The sequence below is a fragment of the Oryzias latipes genome, chromosome 2 (assembly GCF_053564925.1).
Source record: "Oryzias latipes strain Hd-rR chromosome 2, Olatipes_Hd-rR_3.1".
Taxonomy (NCBI): domain Eukaryota; kingdom Metazoa; phylum Chordata; class Actinopteri; order Beloniformes; family Adrianichthyidae; genus Oryzias; species Oryzias latipes.
In genome coordinates, this window is record NC_136238.1 from 22,438,460 (window position 1) to 22,460,672 (window position 22,213).

The following is a 22,213-nucleotide window of genomic DNA, read 5'->3' on the forward strand; positions in this document are numbered from 1 at the left end:
TTCCTACTTTTGGATGATTCCACTATTTGAACCAGACCTGGAACTAGAAGAGACTAAATGAGAACAGAAAGACAAGAAAGGATCCAAACCAAACTCTTCTTTTTTTGTCCAACCATGAAGGGACTTGAACCCTGAACCTTCTGATCCAGTAGGCCACATGGTCAGTGATGATGTCATGGTCCAGCTGCAAATGGAGGACAGCATCATCCAGCTGAAGAAGAGGAGGAGCTTCTGCTGCCTCAAAGAGGAAGGTGGAGGAGGTGAGAGGCTGCACTGGAGCTTTGGACCAAACCCTGTGATGGACTCACAACATCTCCAGGCTGTTTCCAGCATCACTGTTTCATCTGAAAGCTGCAGCAGCTGCAAACATCTAGACTTCCTGCTGCAGCTGCTGTCTGCAGACCTTCATGTGACTGTGGGAGCTGCAGCAGCTGAGGAGCTCAGCATCTCTGCAGACTCAGATGGAGCTCAGAGCTTCTGAAAGGAAATGACAGAGTTGTGGAAGTTTAGTGGCTGATCTTCTTGTAGGTCCTGCTTGGTTCAGTTTGTTGCTGGTGGTGGAAAGAGCTCCTGCAGACCTCTCTGCTGTTGGAAGGAGCTTCTGTCTGCAGACTCTCTGATGCTTCTGCAGGAGGCGCTGCAGTGTCGTCGTCCTCATGAGTCCCTCAGACTACAGACCATCTCAGATGAAGTTCTTTGGCTCTCTGGCTCTGGGGGGTAGTCCAGAAAGCAGGTTAATGCTAGCTCCCACGGTAAGTTTGAGGCTAAGGAAGTTGATAAGCTCAGCTTTCGGTTCCACAAACAGAGGGATTGTTTAGGGTATGTCAAGTTGCCATAGTAACTCATGCTCTGAACATAACCTGGTCTGGAGCAGGTTTAGTTGAAGGTTAGTTTGTTTACAGAGAGGTGAAGCAGCATGGAGTGTCCATTTGAAGATGATTTAGTGGATGAAGAAGCTCAGATAATACTTTTTCCACCGTGAGAGGGTGATAAGACCACATATGGATGTTGGAAAGATCAACTTTTTCACTTTGATCTAACTTAATTATTTGCTTCAGTTAAGATAAATCAGTTTTATCAGTTAAGTCAGTTTAAAAATAACAGGTAGTTTTGAGACAGTTATTTTGCTTTCATTTAAATTAATTCAATTAAGTAAGTGTAACTTTGGTGCTGCTGTTAGATCTGGACCGCAAAGAATTGTGGGATACCATTCCCTTTGCCTGTCTGGATGGATTTGGGTTTAAGTGTGGGTTTTTGTCCAAATGTGTTTAGTTAATTATCTGTTTTACTGCGTTTTGCTGAGTTATTTGTCCTGTTATATTTAATTCTTTCTGCACCATGACTGAGAGGGAGGAAAAGGATAAGAATATCTGCAGGCTCAAACTTAGACATACGAGAATTCAAATACAATAAATAAAGATGGAAAAACTTTAATTGAATTGAAGTAATATGACATTTAGTAAGATAAATATGTAAATTTGAGTTGTAGTAAAAATATTGAGTTAGATAGACATAAGAAATTAGGTTGAATAAATTTAATTCAATTACTTGTTACCAATTAAATTAAATTGGATAGGTGCCTCACATTGAAAATAATATCAAAAACGTTTACTTTGTCCGTTCTTTTTATCCAAGCAGAAAATCTTTCTTTTGCTGATGATGCAGCCGTATTACTTTTTTGATGGTCTTATAATCTTCATACACCTCATTTAAATCTCCAACTCCGTCTCACTGAAGTATAACGCTCTTTTTTTCACCATGCCTTTCCATGGTGATTCTGGAAATCGGCGATCCATTGAGAATGTCTTTATGTACTTTACCTGCACGCGCATTAACCCAGGGTTACCAAGTCGAGCGTAATTATGCTAACTCATATCTGGTCTTTTGGAACCAACATAACCAGAGTAAGCAAGTTCAGGCGGATTTCAGCCAGAGTTCAGGGTTAAAGTCAGGGTAGTTTAAACATGCTTTCTGGAATACCACCCTGATTTATTATTATTATTATTATTATTGTTGTTGTCGTTGTCATATTTTTTTGTCTGAATGAATGAATGTATGTACTGATTTAAATGGGGAAATATATTGTGGCTTATACAAACAACATAATACTTTTTTATAGTTATTAGTATTAAAAATAAAAGTTATGAGATTATTTCATGCACAAAAACAGAAGCCAACAATGCCGTGTGTGTGCATGGCTTTAGGGAGAGCTCCACCCTGAAGTCTACTTATTTGGCGGGTTAGGGTTAAGCTCAGTTTTGCCTTTATCACAGCGCTGTTTGTTCTTGGACATTGTCCAAGAACAAACATTGTCCAATTGTCTCTGTTGTATGTGCTGCAGTTCAGAGTTTTGCAGCCACAAGACAAGCTTTTATAGCAGACTCGTAGTCCATTCTACAAAGCATTAAAAAGATCCCCGCCCCCATAAGAACAGAGGGATTGTTATCCTTTCACTACACAGTCGTGCCAATATTTCCACAGCTTTGATGTACATTGTGTAGCACTATTTTAGCAAACGATAAAATAATTGTATTTACAGAAACATTCAGGCGACATAAACATTTCTACATTTGTTTTCTTCAATCAGCCTGCACTATGCTTACTCTGGAGGACATAAACAGTTTACTAGGACTGGTCCCTTTGGACTTTCTTAACAGCAGTCTTAAAGCATCACCGTAGACCATTTTTAGTCTCTGGAAGCTTTTTTATAGTTAGACCAAAGATGTGGAGTGGAGGGCAGAGTGTTCTAAATAAGGCTCTTAATAATACCCCTTAAAACAAAAACTACGTTTAGCCTCACATCCAAAACACTTAAAAACCTGTGAGCAATGCAGCAATGTGCCTCTTGGCCACATACTACGTTGACAAACTGAATATCCATCAGTTTTTGTGCTTGGTTGCACGTACAATACATGCGATTAACATCAGGCAAAATGTAAATCGCTAGATTAATATTTGCCCACATCAAAAGTCGGTATTTTCAATAGAACCTTGAATATTGAAGGACTACTTCAATTTGTATTTTGATTTGTGAACAAACTAAGAAAACAAAATAAATACAGTTATGCAGGAAAAAATGGTGAAAATGTTGCCTCTTTGTCTGAAGTCTCCATGAAAAAGGATTTAGCTGGTCTTTTTTGTACCCAACTTTAATTATACTGAATAATTTCTTTCATGTATGTTAAAGCCATGAATTTAAAAAAATAAATGTTGTGCTTTTTATTCATAATGTAATTGTTTTTAATTGTCCTTTATAGTTAAATTAAATTATTATTTTACAACCTAACCCCTATGCCAGCGGTATTATTAACGCAGTTCAATTAACACTGTTAAATGTTAACAGTTAAACACGAAATGGGATTTAAATATGACAGTTCCTTAACCAGGGGTCAGCGTTGATTTTGTTCCTCGTCTACAGGCTATTTGATGTGAGTACAGGAAGTGGTTTCTGCAGAATTTATTGATCATTGGAGCAAGTTTACTTCAGAGCAACTGCTGCTTATTGTAGTAAATTCACCAGATTTCCAATTGAGATCTTCTGCTTTCTGTTTCTGTGTTATTGCTCAATTCCCTGCAGGGACCCGTTTTGTCTCAGAACTTGTTCTGTCTTGTTTTCCTCCTGATTGCTTGTCGTTGTCTTAATCCTGCCTGCATGACTCACTTCATCCCCCGCCGCATCCAACTCACAACATCCCTCTGGCCGTTTGGAGCTTGTTTTTTCTTGACTCAAGTTTTCATCAGAAGTTGTCTCACCTTAAAAGGAATGTTTTCAGGTGAGGTTTTTCTGTTCTGCTTTGACCACACTTGAACATGAATTTAATTTCCCATCATTCCATCTGTCAGGAGAGAACGGCTGCAAAGAGCTTCCTTTAAGAATGAGTGAAAAAATCTTTCCAATTTAAAAAGACAAGACTAATAAAGTTATTGGAAAGACCCTGTCTGCTGCAGGGTCTTTTAGGATAAACAGGACAGTGCAGATGCATTGTGGGTAAAAATGGTTCTTTCTGTTTGGGATATTTCCTGGATTCTGTGTGTTGAGAGTTGTTTGTCTTGATTGTTTACTGTTGTGGTTTGGATGTTTGTTGTTATTTATAGCACGGCTGAGTAGGTTCTTCATAGACAACATGTTGCACTGCCAATGTGCCTTTGGGCCAACTTGATAGGACTGTTTGGAAGAATAATGACAATAAATGAGAAACTCCATCAGATCATGTCTCTGCTGGTTTTCAATCTCCTCTTTTGTCTGAATGAATTGTTAGTCTCAGATGTTCTTGTCTTCTGTTCTCTGGTTGCTTCTTTGCTTTGGTTGCAGAGACTTGTATGAAGGTAAAAATGTGTCAAAAAGAACGCACTTGTAGATTTGATTTGAGAACTTGTAATATAGAATCTGAATACTTGTGCATCAAAAATCTGCATCTGTGTGTAAAAATCTTCTGCTGTGAACTGACAAATTTCCAATTGCATGTGTTCATTTAGAGTCACAACTTCAAATCTGTGATTACAACTGCTCAAATGTGCTTCTGCATGTGCGTTCTCCGCGACATTCCAGGCAACAGCGCGGCTGTGGCGGACTCAGCCCGCTGAGGTGAGGAACGGCTGGCCGCTGACTGAGCGAGGGCGTAGCGTGTCGCTGGTACGCGACACCGCGGCCAGACGCTGAGCTCCGCGGAGGAAAGAAGAAACGAGGATCCCGCTGACCGATGGCGGAGCACACCTGTCGCTCGCGCATACCCAGCGCTCAGCGGGCTGAGTCCGCGTTCCGGCGCGGCGGCGCGCGGCTGTGGCGGACTCCTCGCTTCTTCTTTCCTCCGCTGAGCGAGGGCGTAGACCTCGCTGTCTGTCAGCGGGATCCTTGCTTCTTATTTCCTCCGGAGCTCGGCGGCTGCCCGCTGAGCGAGGGCATATAGCGCGGTGTCACACCGCTGCCAGCTGCCGAGCTCCGCGGAGGAAGGAGAGGCCGAGCATCCCACTGGACAAGCGCGGAGCACCCGCGAGCGACAGGTGTGCTCCGCCGTCGGTCAGCGGGATCCTCGTTTCTTCTTTCCTCCGCGGAGCTCGGCGTTTGGCCGCGGTGTCGCGTACCAGCGACACGCTACGCCATCGCTCAGTCAGCGGCCAGCCGTTGCTCAGCGGGCTGAGTCCGCCACAGCCGCGCGCCGCCGCGCTGTCGCCTGGAACGTCGCGGAGAACGCATTTATCTAATCTAATATATTTTTTTCAAATGTTTATCCATATGATTTATAATAAAGCTGCTCATAGCCCTGGCCCTGTTGTCCTGCTACAATCATCTTCCTGATCCTGTCCGTTGGCAGCCGTCTAGCTGCATGTCTGCATTTAAAGCACGAAGAGATCATTTCTCATTAAAATGCAGGAGAAAACTAAGTTTTTCTGTAGAAATGCATTTTTATTTCACTCTCTGTGTTCATACAAAATGATTGAGAGACTTGCTGTCACATTTGAACGTTTATCAGAAGAGTTATTGAAGCTGGAAGTGTGAATCTGTGAAGATCTTTCTAACTTTACCAAGTCCTCTGAATCCAGCACTCTGATTGGTTGACTCGGCCTCCTCTTACCCTCCCTCCCCCCCCTAGTCCCATTATCGGACACAGATCACTTTTGACCCAAGTTTCTCGCAAGGAATGTGTCAGAATTCAGAGCGCAGTTGTAGCGCACCTGTGATTTGCGGCAGCAGATTCGAGCACACGCAGAAGCACATTTGAGCAGTTGTAATCACAGATTTGAAGTTGTAACTCTAAATCAGGGGTCGGGAACCTTTTTGGCCAAGAGAGCCATAAACGCCACATATTCTGAAATGTAATTTCTAAATAGCCATACAATAATGTAGTGTCCTTTTCCCACACTGAGGTACGGAGACTTAACCTCTTTTAAAGGTCTTTATTCTGATTACTGCAGACCGCAACAAACGCCGTTCAATTCATTCAGCAACTCCTGAATCTCTCCCGCCGAGACGAGAGAGCTTCTCCCAACTTTATATTCCCCTGCTCCCGCTCCAGCCCCTCCCATTTTCCTTATTCGGCCCACAGCTGAACCCCATTGGTCCAAACTACCTAACAACAGGCTGAGCGACAGAACTGAGGGCCAATCAGATCTCTGCTTGATCGATGCGTTCCATGAACTCCAGAACTTTTAACGCGGCCCAACAGCCATCCAACTCAGTCCGCGACAATTTGTTTAAAACTAAAATACAAGTGAATGTGTGCATTTGATTTAGTTTCAACATTTTTAAAGTACAATAAGTCTGAGGATTCTTTTTAATAACATTGTTATGCTGTTGCTAATAAATGATGAGTATTTCTCGTGGTAGTTTTGCTGATGGTCTAGTCTGGTTGATACGTGGTGAGTTTCTTCTTCATGCAGGCGTTGAGACTTTAAACGTCATCGTAGGTCTGAATGTTCTGTAGATGTGAGACAGACTGCTCACATGCAGACGGGGAGCCAAACACACACTCACACGCTGCAGTGAATGACGGGCAGCGGGTTTTAGGTTTTTACAATCCCTGCGCGATTCACCTGCTGCCTGTCCCCACAACACCTCAGCCCCACCCTCTGCTTTCTCCCTCACACATCCCGTCCTCGCATCTGCGCGCTCTTTCTCAGAGACGGGAGCGCGCACTTTTAGGCACGGTAATTCACAGGTTTCCGGCTGGTACAAACTCTGTGAAATAATAGATAATAGTAACTGATAGCGCTGGCGCAGATTTTTTTCTCCAAGCACCGCTACTACTGCGCGCCTCTGGCATCGCATTGTGCCCGAGAAGGACTGGTAAAATGCAAGAAAAAAAAAAAGTATAATTAAAGATTTGTCTGCGAGCCACATGTGACCATCAAAAGAGCCATATATGGCTCGCGAGCCATAGGTTCCCGACCCCTGCTCTAAATGAACACATGCAATTGGAAATTTGTCAGTTCACAGCAGAAGATTTTTACACACAGATGCAGATTTTTGATGCACAAGTATTCAGATTCTATATTACAAGATCTCAAATCAAATCTACAAGTGCGTTCTTTTTGACACATTTTTACCCTCATAGACTTGGAGCTCTCTCTCTATGCAGATCAGCAGCTTCTTTGGAGGCAGAGGCAGCTGTGTCTCTTCTGATGGATCAGCAGCTGCTGCAGGTTCCTCTGCGTGGAAACACATTTCTGCCTTTCAGAACATCTCTTTTTTTATTTAAAAACTAATAAAAAAAACAACACTTTACATTCACAACACAAAACAACACACTCAAATTTATCACAACAGTTAAAAAATAACTCGCAACCCGAAACAATAACTCACAACTTGAAAAAAATCAACTCCCAACACCACCCTTTATTTCAAAATGTAAGTATACATGAAACGGAAGTTGATCTGCTTTTATTCTGAAATTTTCCCTGGGCTAAAACATTGGTCATCACGTCTCCATTCAGGGTTCATGAGATCGTTCAAAGATTCTCCCGCAGCTTCTCTCCCTGTCTGTGTGTCAGCCACTTCCACGGTAATTCTGTATCTGTGTGACCCACTTTGAAGGCTCACTGTCCCGCAATAACCCGAGAGGGGAAAATAAAATAAGGGGATCTTTTATTTTATTGATTGAATGCTATATAGCAGGGGCTCTCAAGGTTTTAGCAGTGGAGGGCCAAATTAGGAACTCAACATTAGACTGGGGGCCAATTTTGGTGAAAAAAAATGGATAACGAGGAAAAGTTGTTTTTAATAACAGTAATGACCAAGTGTCATTTGTACAATCAACCAGGCCCTCCAGATGTTTTCCCAGTTGCTGTCAGAGGTTGCTGCCCAAATCTTCTACTCGTCTATTAATTGTCTCATTTGACGGACGTATTTCTTCAAACTTTTTCTTTTGCTCTGGACAAACAATGTCAGCTACTTTCAGCATACATTCTTTTTACAAACTCCCCATCGCTGAAGGGCTTGCTACAACAGGCCTTTACCAAAAGCACAACATAGCTAGCTTCTGTCACAGCTTGACGGGATTTAGCCATTTTGTAAACATCTTGTGTGCAGCATTGCCTTGTTGTAGTTATTGGAGCTTTTTGTCGCGCTCCTCGCTGGTACATTTATCATAGTTTTTATGATTTGTAACATAATCACGATTTATTTTGAATTCTTTGAGCATTGCATTTACCTGCTTGCAAATAAGGCACATGACTTTATTCAGTCAATGACGTACGACACAGTAAGCATTTGTCCACTTAGCTCGAAAGCGTCTTTTCTTCTCGCCAACAACTTTTTCCTCAAAGGAACCTGCTCTGGCTCTCTTTTATTAAGGGCCACGAAAAAAATCTTCCCGCGGGCCGCCATTGGCCCCCTGGGCCGAACTTTGAGAACCCCTGCTATAAAGCATTCAACCTGTTCCTCTTTCTTTATTGCAGTATCTTCTGCCATTTTTGGTGCTTAAATTATTCTACAATATTTCAGCTATTTTAACACTTAAACTATTAAAATGTTTAACTCTTTCAGCTTTTTCCAGCCATGACTTTTGGTCCTTCAAATCCTAGAACTTTCCAAGATATTCCAGGATTTTTGCCTCCAATGAAAAACATGGGGAATATTTGAAAGTTTTGCTTCTTTCTGTGGTGCTGAAACTTGTTGGTCCAATAGCCGTCGCTCACATTCTCCACAAAAATATATTTTTTGTTATTAAGCTGTTTTCACTTTATTTAAATTAAGAAATGATCAAAGTTGACCATAAAGTTTTTTTTTTCATTTATTACCCCTTTATAAGTTTCATTTTCATTCAGCAATGTAGCATTCAACCCTCTAGTTATTATTAGTTATTATTGTCACTATGAAAATAAAAAATATATCTGTTCAGTAAAGTTACAAAGATCTTCACAGATTCAGACTTCCGGTCTCAAGAACTCTTCTGATAAACATTCAAATGTGACAGCAAGTATCACAGAGAGCGAACTGTAAATGCATTACAAAAGAATTTTTTTTTCTTTTCTTTTATTGAGAATTCTTCTCTTCCAGCAGTAAATGGAGATACCGAGACACCGAGTTGGCTGCCAAGGGACCGTCAACAAAGTGCAAACTTAGAGAAAAGACCATTCTTTAAAAATGAATAATCTCACTTTCTTGCGGGGTTCCATTATCCGCTAAGTATCTAATAGAAGCAGATTTTACTTTTTCGGAGCAAACAGTTAAACAACGATCAAGCACTGGATTATGTTCACCCGGAAATGGCAACACAGGAAGTATGACCTGCCGTTCTGGAGGAAGAGAAAATCAGAAAAAAATCTGGAGATAAAATGAGTTTAATAAGTTATTTTATTGAATTTAGATAAACAGAACGTTAATTCATCCTATGATGGTGAAATTGCTTTGTAGCTCAAAAAGCAAAAGATAATAATAAAAGAACAAATAATAGCTGATATGAAATATCACTAAAACATAATAAATAACAGCAAAAATAACAACACAAAAGTACAATAAAAAGACTGAAGTGTCCAGTGTCTATGAGGCATTGTAGAGTCTATTAGAAGGAAAGATCTGTAAAAAGACTTTTTTCCTGCAGCAGGGGGTTTATGTCTCTGACTGAAGAAGCTGCTTAGTGACTCCATGGTCTCATGCAGAGGATGATGATGATGAAGAGGATTGTCCATGATGGATTCCAGTTTCAATTTCAGTTAAGAGACTGTTAGGGTTATGTAATTATCTTTTGCTTACACGCCATAATCACCATGATATGTTCGTCTCAGTTCTATCTTTTAGTAAGAAAACAATGACCTGAAAAGTTCTGAATATACAAGAATATGATGCTCTTGTTGTTTCTGATTAAATGACCCAGATTCATGTTTGCAACCTTCAGTTTTCAATAAAAGAAGGCTCCATGCACTAGGATGGCAGAACTCCTTTGTGACAGTTTGCGCTGTCACAGACCGATTCTCCTTCTGCAGAAGTCTAGCAAAAGTTTTCATCTCCTGTGTGGTTCTTCTCTTTATTAAGGAAAAAGTCAGAACCCTGACAAGACACCCAGAGGTTAAAAAGTCTCTTTTTTTTCCAACAGCAGAGCAGATCAGAGCTGAAGGCCTCTTGTGTTGGACAGATTTCACTGTTAATTTAGGGGTTTATGGATCATCAGACAAACAGAGGGTAAATTTGGATAAACCCCCTTTTGTATTTCAGGCTAAGCTTCATTTATGTTAATTATATTTGTCTGAATTTCCTCCGGACAGACAAGGAAAACAGAGAAAGAGTGGGATGTTACCGATGCTTGATAAGGGGATAAACAGTGTTCTTTTAATGAACAGCTGCTTATTGACAGCAAACTGAACAATTTAGGGGATTTCTCATATGTGCAGGGAGGAGGAGGAGGAGGAGGAGGAGGAGGAGGAGCTCTTCCCAAGTTTTGAAGAATTAGAGAGAAAGCAGAGTTTGACCAAGGAGACAGATATTTGGATGTTGCTCCTGATTTCTTCTTCCATCACGGTGAGTCTTTGTGAAAAGGTTTTCTGTTTCTTGTCATGATCAAGGTGTTTTGTCTAAATAAAAAGTTTTACTTACTAATATAAAAAAAAACAGAGGTCTAGCTTGGTCCCTGATCCTTAGAGATCTGTCTGTAACTGAAGCAGAGAAGGAAACACCTGCAGGGATCATGGGAAGCTTGTTATATTTCCGTCAATAACGTTTTCTGACTTGAACTGTTGAATTTTTTGATATCATGCAGTCAGTGAGCTAAAGAATCCTCTGGCTGAGAACAGCCGTTTCCTCTATGTGCTGATCAATGGCTGTGCAGTCATTATGGTCTGGATCTGATGCAACATCCTTTTCTGCAGAAATCCGCCCCAGACTGGAAGCTTAAGCAGCCAGAAAACTCAGCTTTTTAACAGAAAAGAAGATTTCTGCAGATGGAACTGATTCCTGCTGCACTGAAACAAAAACGGTTTCCATGGTGACAAACATTCAGACTCAAAATCTGTAAAAATAAAAACTTTTTAAAGTTTGTCTTTTTAAAATAAACCAAACCCTTTATATGAACAAACCATATTAGTGAAGTTCCACCTGAGCTGAAATATTTGTCTTTTTATTCATGTGATATGAAAATCTTCTTCTTCCTCAGATAATCTGTTTTACTGTAACCTTTAACCTTTTGAGGAAAACACCATTAACCCTTGTGCCATCCTAGACACTTTAACATTGGGAGTGGGGTCATCTAGACCCACTAGACAGTGAGCTGAACCTTTTTTCTTCAATGATTTGTGATCTTCACTGGTGTCCATGGATTACATGAAATCTTTCCACCTTTATCCACCTTTGTCATGGTAGGGAGAACACGTCAATGGGAGGGTGGGGTCATCTAAGATAGCACAAGGGTTTTTAAAGGAGTTTGTTTGACAATGTTAGATTCCAGAGTTTAAAAAAAGAGTCTTCTTCATGAAGCTGCTGTTGGTGACGTGATGACCTCTCCTGCATGTAGAAGCTTGCAGAGCTTTAGTTTGTTTGCTGATCACTATCAGTAATTAAAGCACCCGGTATTTGAGAGTCTTTTTCATCAAGCTGTTTTTGGTGAGGTGATTAGTGTAGATTTTGCTGATGCTGCTGCATGTAGAAACTTGCACAGGGAGGAGCTCTGCTGAAGAATCTGAACATGTCAGATCATGTTCCAACCTACCAGGGGCAAGCAAGATGTCTGTTAGATAACTTACAGACATCATAGATGTCTACTGGATATCCAGAGATGTTTACCAACAGTGCAGTGGCAACTCCAGGATTTTTTCTTTGCAGAAGCTTAGGGGTTTGCTGAGTGACTGTAAGGAGTTGCTATTTCTTTTTTATGTACAATTACATATCCAAGAAGGAAATGGTAAATGGCGTGTACTTATATAGCACTTTTTTATCTTCCTCAAAGGCCCAAAGAGCTTTACAGTGACAGACCCATTAACACACATTCACACATTGATGGCGGCTCCGCTGCCAAACACTAACACCAACCTCCTACCACAGGCAAGTGTCTTGCCCAAGGAAACTTCAACACATGGGTGGGCAAGGCGAGAATCGAACCTGCAAACCTCCGACCCAAGGTCAGCCGCCCCTTAAGGAAAGTAACCTTTGTCATGGTGGGGATAACACGTCAATGGTCATCTTGACCCCATAGGGTAGCACAAGGGTTAAGAGGAGCTGTTCGGAGTCCATGGGAGGAGGCTGGACCCTGCTTTTCTGGATGGATGGACAAAGCCGGTTAGGATGTCACCCATAGAAAACGCCTTACTTCAGGATCCAGTGAAATGAAGCCAAACAGTCTAGTGATGTACAGTTTATGGACCTACCCGCTTTGGCTGCCTCTACTTTGCCCCACTGTGAATTTTCTGCTCACCGCCTGTCCAAAAATGTGTTCATGAGCTTGATGCCCTGGCTGCGTGTACCACCAGATGTTTCTTTAGCCCTAGTTGTTTTAAAAGGCTCCACAAAAACATCGATAATCACGTCTCCATGTCTGGTTTCCTGCAATCATTCAGAGATTCTTCCGGTTCACTCCTGCTGCAGGAGCTACATCTGAATGACAACTGCATCTGCAATGTTTCAGTTTCTCTGTGCCCCGGTTTGTAGAGGGGGGGGACAAAAAAACAAAAGCAAGAATGAAGTTAAAATTAAACGACCTTGGGAGAATTTCAGGCAGGCAAGCTCAGTAGTGCGTTTACCTGTTTACTTCTCCCCGTGGGCGGTTCAGTCCAATTAACTCACCTGGGGCCTGTTTCAGAAAGGAGGTTAAGTGTAAACTCTGAGTGGGTTATCCCTGAAATCAGGGAAACCCTGGGTTTTCCGTTGCAGAATGGGAGGTTTGTTAAACCAGAGAAAGCAGAGTAAGTCAAACCCGTTTCTGAAAGAGAGGTAACTTATACTCGGAGTCAGTGTCCATGGTTACTTACGCTGTGAACCTAACCTGGTCGGGAGCAGGTTTTATTCTCTAAACTCAAGGTTTCTGCCGGTCCCCTCCCCTTTTTAAAGACGAAGTGGTATTTTTTGCTTTAACTTTCATTGCCCAAATTTCCGTCACACAGAGACGGTCTAAGTGACAAGAATGGCTTGTTCTTTTTTGGAGGACCCAATAGACGAGGAGGCTGCATTAATTCGTAGAGAATTATATTTACCTCGTACGAGGATTTTGAGAAGACTCAATATTTTGTCATTTCCCCATACGTTTTTGTTTGAGCGTTACCGTTTTTCGTTGCAGTCAATTACATATATACAATGAAAACAACATTAGATATGTATTGCTATGTAGATGTTTCATATGTCAAATATTGTCAACATAGCCTACATCCATAACATGCTCAAATTTGACCTGATTGAATTAGGTTTTTATACTTCATTTTTAGCTGCTGCCATGTTTTTTTAATTCCTGCAGGATTGCATCAACATGAAAATGAAATCAGGGACATTGAATTAGATTAATGTAACAATTACTTTTTGGAAACACAATTTTCTAGCACTGCTTACTGTCTTAATCCCATATAAACCTATACCACTTGATCAATACAAGGGTAGTGTTGCAGCGTGTGTGTGCTGAGCGGGGTGCGAGTGCAGGTGCAGATGGGGGGGGGGGGGGGGGGGTGAGCACGGAGCGGAGGTGTGTGCGTGGTATATATTGTGTGTTCGGAGGACGGAGCACTTAGTTAAATAAAGAGAAGGTGTCATTCCCAGAATAACTGTTTTGGAGTCATTCTTAATCCGCTCTGGAGGTTGAGGGTTTCCAACGGGAAGTGAACCCCGAAGGAGAATTCCCTTCGGCCCTGGAGGAAATCTCCCCTGCGCTTCTGACCACGGTCGGTCGGAAAGACGAGAGAAAAGAAAGGAGAAGTCTTCGCGCAGCGAAAGGTCCAACAGTAGACAAAAGTTCACTTTTAAAAACACAATTGCATGTATTAATATTAAACTGACCAACGTTTGCAAGAGGGGAAAGTTAACAAAAAAGTCCTCTAAACATTACCGACGTTAAATGCATTTTTCCCCCAGATTGGTTCTGTACACTATGCAGCATTTCATGCATTTACACCAGGAATAACACTTCAAAAGTACACCTAAATATCGCCATTTTTTATTTCACACCTTACGCTATTTAAAAAGTTATTACAGCCAATATTTTATAACAATGATTTAAATGCAAACTTACGCATTGACTTGAGCAGCTATGTTTTCCATGCTAACTGTCTCTGTTTTGCAGATGCAGCGGTGTTGCTTTTCTTCTGGAATATGTGCTCATATTCACTGTAACTCTGCAGCAGCACGTCAAGTTCAGCTGGCGAAAAATACGCAGACCTCTTTTTTTCACGGTTGCCATGGTGACTCGTGATATCTGCGCTCCATTGATAATGGCTTCTTATAGTCGCGGTGCGCACGCTAAACTCCGAATCAGTCCACTCAGAATTGATTGACCTAACTCGGATCAGCTTCTCTGAAACAGAAAACTCAGAGTTGTTAATCTCCCGATTGACCAACTCAGAGTTCAAGTTCAACCTCAGAGTTGGTTGAACCTCCTTTCTGAAACAGGCCCCTGGTCTGCTTCCTATGCTTCATCCATTTCCACAAGTGCTGCGTTTTTGCCCCACCCTCCACCTTTGAGCTCTGTTAGGGGTAGGTAGTTTTATACCCGAGTTTTTTTATGGAGATCTTGTTTTATCGCATACGAACAGAGCCTTGTGCCAAACTAAAAGAAATATGGAAAATAAAGCTTTCTTTACTGCATGAGTTGTCTGACTGAAATAGATGCCTTTAAATTATTTTCTCTGGGAAAAATAAGAAAAATATAACGTTCAGGAGACCGGAGCAGGCTGCCTCCCCAATGTGGCAGCTGCTACCCTGTCTCTGCCTGCCAGCCAGCCTCCAGGGGTCGGTGTAGCTGATCCTACAAGCTGGTCGTGTCATTTAACACTTCACATGTCCAAAGATGAGTTCCTAAGATGTGACTCGGCAACCTCGCCAAAGTTCAGAAGTTTGAAAACTGACTGCGTCACGCTGCTCAAATTGCGCTGTTGCTTGAACAACAAGCCATGCCCGATGCTCAAATCTGTACCATGTCCGTACCATGACTTAATTGCTATTGTTGAAGGTGAAGTACACCCTAATCAGGTCACCAGTTTATCACAAGGCCACAAAAACACAAAAAATAAATTTGCAGACTGCAGTTGACCTGTGAAACATCTTATTGAAATGTGGGAGGAAACTTTATACAGTCCACATCTGTAGAGGGAGAAAATGCAAACTTCACATGAAAAGGTCCCAGTTGGTATTTAAACCAGATTTTTTCTCACTGTAAGGTGAAAGAGCTAACCACTTTGTCACAGTGCAGCCTTTTTGTTCACAGACAACTAGTAATCACAAAGTTTTAATTCCCAGAAGTAGAAGTATCCTGAAATGTACCTGTTGTTAAAGGTCTCAGAAACTTGCATCAAAACAACAATCCAACTTGTTTTTGTTCTGATTTTAATTTGTCATATAAGTGAACAAAATGATGGTAATAGGTCTGATCTATTTGTAATAGTGGATTATTATTATAATGACCTTAAAGCACATTTTTTAACCTTATGCTGTACACCAGTGTCTGCTTGTTGTTCAGTTCTAAAAACACAGAATTGCATTTATGTGTATAGATAAGAAAGAAAGTGGACTCTCCACTAATATTGTCATCTGCATGAAAGAAGAAAAAGGATGACAGCACAACAAAATAACAACAATAGAATCATGCTTGACTTGTTTTTTCTCTTTTATTTAAATATTCAAAAAAGTTTTCTAATAGACATTTAAACATATCTCAGGATGATATATTTACATGTAGGTGAGTAAGTGACCCATGTGTGAACACTGTTGTTAGATATATAATAGAGAAGCAAAATAGATTTGTCTAATATATCCAGTAGACACGATGCAATTATCTGTGGGAAAGTCATCTGCTAGAGATCTAAACCATGATGTGCAATAGAACTCTATGAATCCATGTTTATCAGCTACATAATGCATATCTATGTTATTAAGCATTGAAATAGCCATGATTTAGATATCTAATAGACGTGTCTTTGCCCAGTGGGTTCATGTCAGAACAGGAAAAGTAAGAGATTACCGTACTTTCTCGACCACAAGGCGCACTTTAGTCTTAAATTTTCTCCAAAATGTACGGTGCGCCCTATGAGGTGGTGCGTCTAATGTATTGTTGTGCGACTTTGGTAAAGAGGACGTTGGAGAGTACAGCATGAGAACAGTAAGGAGGGAAGTGTGGGCGTGAACAACAAAACAACATAGTTTTGGAAACCCTGAAAACTCTGCAAAGACCTATCAGCTACTGTATGTGGAGGAACATGGTTCGCAAGAAGAGGAAGCTGGAAAACGAAGTCCGACAAGTCAAGATGACACAGTTTCCAGGAGAAAAAAAGCAGACTCTAGCAATGGATCAATGATCAGATAACAGCTGGGAAGAGGTGTCTCTACAGTCACCATTCGACTGAGGGCAGAAACACTTTCAGAGGAAATGAAAACTGAATATTTTCAAGGAGGTCCGGCTTGGTGCTTTCCTTTAATGAAACGAAAGCACCGGGTAAGGACTACGGTGGCGCAGCAACTTCTGGCGGATTACAATGAAAAGCTTGCCTATCTTCAGCTGCTACTGCAATTAAAAGATTGCAGACAAACACGCCCAGCCACCACCAACATGGACGAAGTGCTGCCCACTTTTGACATCCCAGTGAGTCACACTGTCGAATGGTGGACACAGTTTTATTAAGACTGGGAGGCAGCGCCGGACGAGTTACACCACAGTTTGTAAATGAATTGTAGATGCTTGGGCATGCTGCCGGCATCATTCTGGAGGAGCCACACGGCAACGAGACAGACTCTGACAATGAAAGGCAATCTGGCGTGTTTGATAGAAATATAGCCCAGCTGTTCATTTCAAATACAGACGATGAGGACTTTGATGGATTTTTGGATGCTGATTGCTGACTGAAAAAATAAAAAAAGAAATCACAACCAATCAGTTTTGCTCCTGCTGCCTTTTTTAAAAACACACCAGCACACTTGTTTCGATATTTAAAGACTTTTAAAAACAGCTGAAAGTTTTTAGTTCTTACATTTACTTTGTTAGATTTTTTTTTGCACTGCAATGGTGACTGCTGCAATTTCATTGTCCAAGTGGACAGTTACAATAAAGGCATATATTATCTTATCTATTGTTCTTTTTTCAAGACCAGAGAACAGGGAGTTACAATAATGAATTGTATTGACAACAGACTGGCAACCCGTCCAGGGCGACCCCTGCCTTCGCCCACAAGTGGCCAGGACAGGCTCCGGCAGCCCCGTGACCCCGAAAGCGAAAAACGGTTAAGAAAATGAATGAATAAAAATTGACAATAAAAGCATTATTCAGTGTCTTCATATAACCAAGAGACAGAAGTGGTTGGAACCTTGCCAAATATTTAGTCATCTGCTTAATAAGAGGAATCAAAATTAAAAGAACATAGAGGACTCACTCTTTCTTAAAATTTACTTTTTAATGGAACCACATATGAAAATAAATACAAAATTACAAAGTACAAACTTTATATCATAACTAAGGAAAACTCCAAAATGTGTTCCTTACACCTTCCAGAATTTTTGCAAAGCAAAGCAAACTAAGCACAAGGATTGCTGAAAGTTGGTTGATCTATTACAGTGTTTTTCAACCTTTTCTGAGCCACGGCAAACTTTAACCTTTTTTTTTTTTTTTTTTTTTAACTTGTCCTGTCCAACAGCTGGGCAGACAGACGAGAGCTGAGGGCCTCTTGTGTTGGACATATTTTGCTTTAACAAGAGGGGTTATTAATCTTCTGACAAACCAAAGGTATGTCTGAATAAACCCCTTTTGTAATTGAGGCCAAACTTTATTAATTTCAATCATGTCTGAAAATCTTTGGTGTTGGACCGGACGGAAAAGGAAAGAGGGGAAGAAGAGAGAGGGACGCTAGAGAGAGGGGGGGGTAGGGGGTGATAATAGGAGGGGAAGGGGGATAAGACCATGAAGCAGCATACAGCAACAAGTTTACTGGTTGTTAATCATTATGGTAAGGTTCAAATGCAGTACAAAAAGGGCGGGGCCCGTCCACACACACACTCAAATTTTATAAACACACCTGCTAGCTGCAAAAATGTCCACCTGTCGACATGTACACAAAACAGATAGTGTTCACACGCATACTTATGCCTTAAAACCAACTAGTGTGAAATATTTCAGTCATTCAGTCATGCAAGCTATTAGTGCAAAGGTGAGCTAACACCAGTGCTCAGGTGAGGTTTTATGTTCTTCTAAAATGGATGGTGGAACGTGAAAAGAAGGAGGGAGAGTGCCCAGCCATCCCCAACCCAAGACCCCCACCGCAGCAGCAGCGGCAGCCGGAATCCCCCCAACGCCACACGGGAACAGGCAGGGAACAACCGCCGCCCGGGCGACCAAGCCCGCCACCCAGGCCAGGGCCAGCAGGGCCGCCGCAAGGCCCCCAGAGCCAGAGGCCAGGGAAGCACGGAGGGAAAGAGAGCGCCGCCCCAGCCCAACCAGGAGAGCAGCCCCCCCGCCGCGCCGGGAGAACCCAACGCAGAGCCCCACCGGAGAAGGACGCCCACAGCCCCAAACGAGCACCCCACCACCACCCAGGAGTTCCGGGCATCCCCCCGCCCCAACCCCAGGTACGAGCCAGGACCCCCCAAGGGAGACCCGCTCCGCACTCCAGGCAGCCATCCGCCCGGCCCACGGTTGGTCCAGGGAGGAGCGAGGCAGGGGGCCCGCCGCCCCCGCCCAGGAGGGGGGAACCCCGGGGAAAAAAAAGAGGGCCCACAAGGGGTGTTATAAATATGGCCCGACCAGGCTCGGCCACAGTTGGAAATTTGGCGGGGCCCAGCACTCAGGAGCAAGGACCAGAACCCACCCCCCAGGGACCAGACACCCCCGGCTCAGATGTAATGTGAACTCCCCCACCGCGCGGAGAGAGCAACGCCGGGCCCAGGAAGCCGGCACCCCGGGGACACGGCCGCCGTTGCAAAGGGGCCCGCACCCCCCACCAGGGAAGAGGCAGGGGACAGACGGACCCAGGTCCCACCTTCCTTGCAAAATGTGTGTGCGTGTATGTGTGTTTGAGATGGTGTGTGTGTGCATGTGTGTGTGTTTATGTTGGGATGTATATATTGAGGGGGGAGGGGTGTGTGTACTAAGGGGGGTGCAGTTAAAATTGGCGGGTAGGGCACTAAGGGGACATCTCCTGATTACTCACAGTGACGTCCCCTCACCCTCCCCACCAAGGGGCCCTAAATGTCTAAGGTGCGGTTAAAATTGGCGGGTAGGGTGCTAGGAGGACATCCGCTGCTTGCTGGCAGTGATGTCCAAGCACCCCCCCTACCAAGGGCCCTACATGTCTAAGGTGCAAATAAAACCGAAAGAGGGGGGGCCCACTCCATACGGCAACCATAGGAGGGGGGCCACTGCCTAGTAAACCCCCCCCCAAGGCTCATCGCAGGCTAAGCCCCCCACCCCCTCACCCTATTATGAGGTTATATGAGGAAGGGGGTAAGTTGGGGACAGCTGATAGACTGTCCCCCGGTGGTCAAACAGCTGTCCCCCGCCCCCCCCCCCCCCCCAGCAAGGGGGCCAGGCCCACCCAGCCCAGGGGCCCCACCCCCGGAGGCGCCGACACCCCAGGCCCAGCACCACCCCCCCCACACAGAGAGAGAGGAGCCAGAAAGCGCCGGCCCCCCCCGGAGCAAGCCCAGGCCCCCACCCCCAAACGCCGGCCCTAGAAGAGCTCTGGTCAGGCCTCGACGGGACTGAGGCAGCCAACCGGCCGGGGAAACCGCCGATGGCCTCAGCGGAGACCCCGACCCGTCAACCCCCCCTGCCCCGTACCAATAGTGGACCCCCCCCTCCCCCAGAATGCCCCCCACAGGTCAAGACCCCCCACCCCAACCCCCCCAGACCCCGCAGCCGAAGCGGAGGACACCCAGAGCGACCGGGGGCCCCAAGAGGGTTGTCCTGTCCCGCCCCAGAGCCAGGGAAGGGCCGATCCCAGCCCCAGGCGTAGATGGGAAGCCTATCTAGCGCCGCTGGGCCCCCCCCCCCCGAGCAGCGCCCCCCGCCAACCCCCCCCAGCACAGGCAAAGGGACCACCCCCCCAAGCCAGGCCAGACCACCACCCCACCCCCCCACCACGCACCCCCACACCCAAGCCCAAAGGACTACGCAGCGCTCCAGCCCGCCCCACCCAGGCGCCGGACCCGATCCCCCTACCAACGGAGCCCCCAACAACCCCCGCCAGGCACCGGAGGCCCCGACCCCCACCCCGGCCCACGGCAGAAGGGCAAAGAGCAGCGACGACCAGGCCCCCCCCACCCCCTAAGTCACGGAGTTAGCTATGGGAGACCAGAGAGACCGAATTCTTTCGAAGTTACTTGAACTTTGGGCTGACATTTTTTCCAAGCTGATATGATCAAGCAGCAGATTTCTGTGTTGACTTATATTTATATTTTTTTTGCTTTTCCAATTTATTAAAATAGTTTTTTTAGCAATGCAAAGAGTTATGAAAATGATAGAGCCTAATCCTCCTTCTACATCGATGGCACTCATGTCACCAAGCACACAAAGTGACGGTGAAGCTGTGATTGAAACCTTAAGCCAGACTGATAGATCGGCACATACCTGCTGCCAGAGAGCCTGGACAGGCGTGCAGAACCATAGTGCATGCATGTAATTGTCGGGTAGATTACTGTCACAGTGCTGACAAATGTCTGAGTTACTGAGACCCATCTTGAACATCCTCTGTCCAAGAGTTTTGAAATGGATTAGCTGCAGATTTGGACTTTTTGTCATTTTAAAGGTGTTTAGACAAAGTTCTGACCAAAAACTTTCATCTGTGCTGATGCTCAAATCCGCATCCCATTTTGTTGTCGGAAGTGAAATATTGTTATCTAAATTACATAAAAGTTTGTATATTTTGGAGAGAGTTTTATTCATTGAGAAATTGATCAGAGTGGTAACTACATCTGGTAGCTTTAAATCGTTGTCTCTGTATTTAAACTTTTTAGTAATAATTGATTTAAGTTTGCTGATATTCCAAGAAGTTATATATTCCATGTTTGTCTTGAAGTTCCTGGGGAGTTATGAATCTTCTATCAATAATTATGTGCTCTAGTTGTTTTATGCCCCCTGCTTGCCAAGCTGGGAAGTGGATAATTTTTTTGTTTATGAGGATGTCTGGGTTGTTCCAGATGGGTGTCATTTTGCACGGTTGAATTGATGATTTTGATATTTTGAGAAATTCCCACCAGGCTGTTAAAGTGGCATTTATATTAATACTTTTGAAACAATCCTGTTTTTTAACTATTTGGCAAACTTTATATCATAACTAAGGAAAACTCCAAAATGTGTTCCTTACACCTTCCAGAATTTTTGCAAAGCAAAGCAAACTAAGCACAAGGATTGCTGAAAGTTGGTTGATCTATTACAGTGTTTTTTAACCTTTTCTGAGCCACGGCAAACTTTAACCTTGACAAAAATCCCGCGGCACACCAGCATCCCACCAGCATTTTTGTGATAACTGTGGCAGAAAAAGCAGGAAGTTTCACCTGTTTTTTAAAAGATGTAATAAAAGTTAAGTTAGAAAATTTACAAACTGTGTGTTCGTTGTGGTTTCAAGACATATAACAAGGATGTCTCATTGTGCGCTGAGGTGCTGTAACTTTAACCCAATGCATCATGGGAGATGTAGTTAAACTGACGTAACAGGGCAAGAAGACTAGCATCTCTGAGCTTCATTGTTTTGTTCACTTTTTCCACAGTCTGACACCAGATTCTGTGGAAAGCTATACTGCTAAAGACGAGCTTTAGCTGGTATTTTTGTTAGAACTGAGAGACTTATGAGCTAAATGGAAACAAGGAAGTGAAGAGTTTAACCACTTCATGTGATTAAGTTTTCAAGAATGATTGGTGGAGACAGTTAAAGGGGCGGGAGTTTTCAGGAAACAGCTGAAGCTAAGGCTAAATAGCGGTACCGTCATTCATATTAAAATGTCTTTAATAGAATCAAATAAACACAAAGAAAAAAGTATTTTATGATCGTTTATATTCCTAACTACTCAGTGTTTTATAAGGGCCTGTTTGGATGAACACAGAGCTGATGTCCTGGAGATGGGAAATGTTTTTAGATCAGTGAAAATGGGCAATTTCCCACGGCGCACTGGTTG

General features: G+C 43.3%; 1 pseudogene across 1 annotated transcript in view; it reads left to right on the forward strand.

The window, feature by feature from the left end:
• Positions 1 to 10,366: 10,366 nt before the first annotated feature.
• LOC144981288 (protein NLRC3-like) overlaps positions 10,367 to 22,213 on the forward strand; it is a 45,235-nt pseudogene continuing 33,388 nt past the window's right edge. Inside the window, exon 1 of the transcript XR_013650656.1 lies at positions 10,367 to 10,453. The product of XR_013650656.1 is annotated as a protein NLRC3-like (transcript). The remainder of the gene's footprint in view (positions 10,454 to 22,213) is intronic.